The sequence below is a fragment of the Mustelus asterias genome, chromosome 16, assembly GCF_964213995.1.
Source record: "Mustelus asterias chromosome 16, sMusAst1.hap1.1, whole genome shotgun sequence".
NCBI classification, from domain to species: domain Eukaryota; kingdom Metazoa; phylum Chordata; class Chondrichthyes; order Carcharhiniformes; family Triakidae; genus Mustelus; species Mustelus asterias.
Window position 1 is genome coordinate 14,607,509 of NC_135816.1, and position 6,000 is coordinate 14,613,508.

Genomic DNA, 6,000 nt, shown 5'->3' on the forward strand with positions numbered 1-6,000 from the left:
CTGGCCAACACCGTCATAGATTGTTACAAAATAGGGGGCAGTTAACCACATGGTATAGACTCTCAAAGTGATATCTCTACACACAATTCTCCCCTACCAAATCTAAAGTTATCTTCAATTCAAATCCATGTGTCTAATACATCATTTGCATTCTGCTATTAAAACCAGTAATAAAGAAAGCTTTACAGAAGCCAAGATAAAAATAATTCTCCCAATCTCCATTAACAGCGTTGAAATGATTACATGTAATTATATAACAAAATTGTTTATGCATCTGAAATTTTGTTTATAAAGAAAGTCTAACAGGAGGTTGTCTTTTCCTATTAGATCTTTTGGCCGACCTAGGAGACTCAGTGATGGGTGAATCCTGTCTCATCTCTCTCCTATCCTGTTCCTCTAGATTCCTTAATAGCTCTCCCTCATCCAGACCTTGAGTTGACTCATTGGTAGCAAACTCTGGACTCTTATCAGATAAGGAAGCGCGAGTAGGAATAATCAGTGTCTCTCTCTTAGACCTTCACTATTGATTGGTGTGTCAAAAGCTGAGGAAATAAAAGTTCAGTTTCACTCATTGGTATGAGTTCTGACTCCTCTCACCTTTCTGACTCTGTTGACCTTCCAGATATCCTAAGTAAGAGTTGTTCTACATGACGTTTCCACATTGCTGTTTGCATTTGAACCTTATCATTAAACTAACCTTCCCAGCCAAATATGGTTCATGGGAGCCTGTTCTGTTTGTCTATGTAATTTCTAACAAGCGCCTGAGAACATTGTTGGTTTGCCAGCCCTGCTGTGCTTATCTCAATCGCCTTTGTGTTCGAACGTCCGCTCTTTATATCAAATATTAATGTTTGGTTGTATGCTCGTAGAATCATAGAATCCCGACAGTGCAGGAGGCCATTCGGGTCTGCACCAACAACAATTCCACCTGGGCCCTATCCACATATTTACCCGGCTAATCCCTCTAGCCTACATATCCTGGGACACTAAGGGGCAATTTAGCATGGCCAATGCTCCTAACGTGCACATCTTTGGAGTGTGGGAGGAAACTGGAGCACCCGGAGGAAACCCACGCAGACATGGGGAGAACACGCAAACTCCGCACAGACAGTGACCCAAGCTGGGAATCGAACCCAGGACACTGGAGCTGTGAGGCAGCAGTGCTAACCACTGTGTCACCGTGCCGCTTGTATTCTTAATAATAAATGTGCAGGTGTATGTGCAGGGATCTGTCCATGAACAAAATGGATGGAGACTCCCTGTAACAGAATGAGTAATATGTATCTATGACTCTATGAGTAGTACATCTCTACACGAACAAGAGCCTGTCTAGAATCATCTAGATTGAGCCCCTGTCTCAGGGTAGCTGCTCACACCACCTTTTTCAATGTTTGAACAAAATGGTCTACTTGTCCAGGGTTTGGATTTCACAGGGCATTGTAGGGGAAGAACGATTTCCCTGCTGTCATTTAACAGGTTTGAAAGGCAGGGGGGTGGGGGGGGGGTGGGGGTGCTGCTATGGCTGATTGTCTCCCATGGACACAGGGAAGCTGCAAAGAAGGTTTCCCAACACCAGCCCGCACGGCTCGAGCTGCAGGGATATCCGCTTGGCGCGGGCTTTCCCTGGGCATGGGTAAAATGTGGGAGGGATGAGGCATATAAGTGGCCATTAATTGGCCCAAGGGTTGGTGGGCCACCCAATACCCCCACAAACCGACAAATTTTCATGCAAGTCAGGGATGGGTGATTTGGCTGTGGGATGGCCATGCACTGGAGTTTAGGATTCATCAGCCCCCCCACCCCCCTCCATCCAGCACGTCTCCTCCTCCCCAAACCTGCCTATCAGGGAGGGTAAAATTCAGCCTTGTTGGAAGCTATAGTATGTGATTTATATGTTTTATGTGCATGAGCTGCTGAAATTCTTCCAACATGGTTTGACTATAGCTTTAAGGCATTAAAATCTGAGGTAGTCCATATCAACTGAAGAGACTACACAACATAACAATGGTGTGTCCTGCTGTCAAACCCTTCACGGTAACCACTTGGAAAAAGCATGGATAAGACACCTTCAAGCGGAAAAATCAACATGGAACTGATTGCAAGGTTTGAGATCAGGTATCTGAGGGTGTAAGCATTCCTGTGAAGGATTGTCCTGTATGTAGTGGGTTGGATCTCAAACAATGGAGTACAGGAATGAGATAGAGGATCTGGTGAACTGGTGCGGTGACAATAATCTCTCCCTCAATGTCAGTAAAATGAAGGAGATTGTCATCGACTTCAGGAAGCATAGTGGAGAACATGTCCCTGTCTACATCAATGGGAACAAAGTAGAAATGGTCGAGAGCTTCACGTTTCCAGGTGTCCAGATCACTGACAGCCTGTCCTGATCCCCTTATTCCAACACTATAGTTAAGAAAGCCCACCAACGCCTCCACCTTCCCCGAAGACTAAGGAAATTTGGCATGTCAGCTACGACTTTCACCAACCTTTACAGGTGCACCATAAAAAGCATTCTTTCTGGTTGTATCACAGCTTGGTATGGCTCCTGCTCTGCTCCAGACCGCTAAAAACTACAAAAGGTGGGAAATGTAGCATAATCCATCACGCAAACCAGCCTCCCGTCCATTGACTCTGTCTATACTTCCCGTTGCCTCAGAAAAGCAGCCAGCATAACCAAGGACCCCACGCACCCCAGACATTCTCTCTTCCATCTTCTTACATCGGGAAAAGGATACAAGAGTCTGAGGTCACATACCAACTGACTCAAGAACAGCTTCTTCCCTGCTGTCATCAGACTTTTGAAGGACCTACCTCTTATTAAGTTGATCTTTCTCTACACCCTAGCTATGACTGTAACACTACATTCTGCACTCTCTCCTTTCCTTCCCTATGAATGGTATGCCTTGTCTGTATAGCGCACAAGAAACAATACTTTTCACTGTACACTAATACATGTGTCAATAATAAAATCAAAAATCAAATCAAAAAAATCAAAACATGACACGATCCATACGTGTTAGAGCACAGTTCACGTCATCTATCTGGGGCTAACAAACATAATTTCTTGTGATGGATTTCACCTTCATGACTCCCAGATGGCCTTCATGTTGTTCCGTTTGATTGGCCTGTTTGAGTGGAATGCTAATTCTCATTCCCCACATGAGAATTCCACATCCAATCTTGCTGACGATTGTGGAAGGGTTTCACATTCCTTTCATGTTCCAAAAGCTTGTTTGGCCATCCTTTCAAGATATTGTCATACCCAGTGCAGTCAACTTTCAGTCAATTCATTGACAAGCTGTACCCAAATGTTCAAAATGTCTGCCACAAATCTTGTGATTTTTGGCATTTAGGCTGGATAATATCAAGTCTCCAATGAATGCCTAATTAAATATGGACATATGTGAGGGCACTTCACAGCTATTTGTGGAATTCACACATCTCATTGTTTAAGGATGGGTCAACACCTAAACACTGCCTGTCTCGACATTTCATAGCGGACATACATTAAGATCAAAATTAAATGGCCCCTATCAACTTCCTATTTTCTTGCAATGACCTCCTCCCTCCAAATTAGACTGGCTAGTCCTCAGAAGCATTAACCCAGTGGTCATGTAATCAAAGCTAATTCTAAAAGATTCCACCCTTATTATCCCAGGACCCAGTAGATCCGCCAGTCATCAGACAGTTAACCACAGGGATTAGCGGGTAGGGCCTGGGTGGGATTGTGGTCGGTGCAGACTCGATGGGCCGAATGGCCTCCTTCTGCACTGTAGGGTTTCTATGATTCTATGATTCTATGACATGGCCTAGGTTCTTGAAGGATACACAACAATTGCAGAACTCCCCCCACAGATCAACAAATATGTGGCTTGTGTAACAGACGCCTGATTTGCGTTTAATACCAATGTGCAGCTCAATTCATAGCCCAGTGGCCGCCCAGTTAGTGCGGAGATCCGTACACTAACCCGGCTGTGTGTTTATACCAGCAACTCTTTCCAAGAACAGCTGGATAATTGCACAGCCTGCCTACGGCACTCTCCGCTAACTTGCTCTCTGCCTGTAATGTGATCAGCTTCGTTTAAAAACGCTGATTACTTTTCTGTTGCTAAAACAAAGCATTGGAATCGGGCCTTGGGGGGATGGGGCGGGGGAGGGGAGGTAATGAATATCACATCTACAATCTGTACAGGGATGAACATCAGGCCCATTAATAGGGTCAGAAATAGGAATATTTGCCACTGGAATAGATGTCTTTGTGCATTTGCATATGTGAAATTGTTATTTGGCATAATGAGGTTCACAAAAAGAAATATGAACGTTATGAACAGTGATATTAATGAGCTCAACAGCACGCTGGAAATTCCCTTACGGATATCCAGGAGAAACAGAGCAATCATTTTAGAATTACATTAAAATGCACAGTCTGTCTGGCTCACTCTCAGATTGGCTTTACTGCTAAAACACGTATGTGAGGGAGGGGTGTTGCCCTTTTATCGCCGCCCGATCACTGGTTTGGGTAATATTTCTTGCAAGTGAGAGCGATTCAAAACCTGATGAAGATTGTTACTGTTCCAATGAGTGATCGAACCTCTCACCCCCCCCCCCGCCTCCGCTGTGGCTGCTAAATTGATGACTGGCTGGGTGTATCAACTCTCCAGGGGAATAACGAGGGTGATTCCGGGAATGGACAATTTCAGCTGAACCCAACTCTTTTCTGCAGTGAAAGATTCGATTGTCTGTAAATGCAAGTCAGACATGAGAATCACAGAGCACGTAAACTGGCCATTCAGCCCAGCTGGTCCATGCTGGCATTTATGTTCCACACAAACCTCCTCCTTCTTCTGTTCATAAGACCATAAGATATAGGAGCAGAATTAGGCCATTCAGCCCATCGAGTCTGCTCCGCCATTCAATCATGTCTGATATGATTCTCATCCCCATTCTCCTGCCTTCTCCCCGTAACCCTTGATCCCTTTATAGATCAAGAACCTATCTATCTCTTTCTTAAAGACACTCAATGAGCTGGCCTCCACAGCCCCCTGTGGCAATGAGTTCCACAGATTCACCACCCTCTGGTTGAAGAAATTCCTCCTCCTCTCAGTTTTAAAGGACCTTCACTCTGAGGTTGTGCCCTGGAGTTCAAGTCTCTCCCACTAGTGAAAACATCCTCTCCACATCCACCCTATCTAGGCCCCTTAGTCTCCTGTAAATTTCAATTAGATCCCCCCTCATCCTTCGAAACTCCATCGAGTATAGGCCCAGATTCCTCAACCACTCCACAAATGACAAACGCTTCATTCCTGGGATCATTCTTGTAAACCTCCTCTGGACCCCCTCCAAGGCCAGCACATTCTTCCTTAGGCATGGGGCCCAAAACTACTCACAATATTTCAAATGGGGTCTAACCAGAGCCTCGCCCTTTTGAATCATTTCTAGTTCATATCTTTATCCAGCTTCTCATCAGTATTATTTGTCTGAACTGCTTCATATTTAAGTATGCTTCACAGTCTTACCACTCCCACAGAAAGAAATTTTACTCTGAATTTTAGACTATCTCATATTTATGCCTGTTGTTCTAGTGTTGCCACAAGTGAATTCCTTTCCTCTACCCTATTGAACCCATGCCTTTGTTTTAATCATTCTCGGGTGGTCGGTGTCACTTGTTTAGTCTCTGAGTTAGAAATTTAGATGCCACCATTACATGGTAGCCAAACAAATACCACTTAAATGCTCCTATTTCCACTCAAAGTGCTACTAAACCTGTGGGAAAGTCAGTCATATCCAGACAAGTTTTTATTTATTTATTAGTGTCACAAGTAGGCACACATTAACACTGCTGTGAAGTTACTGTGAAAATCCCCGAGTTGCCACACTCCGGCATCTGTTCAGGTATACTGAGGGAGAATTTAGCATGGCCAATGCACCCAAACAGTGCGTCTTTTGGACTGTGGGAGGAAACCAGAGCAGACACGGGAAGAATGTGCAGTCTCTGCACAG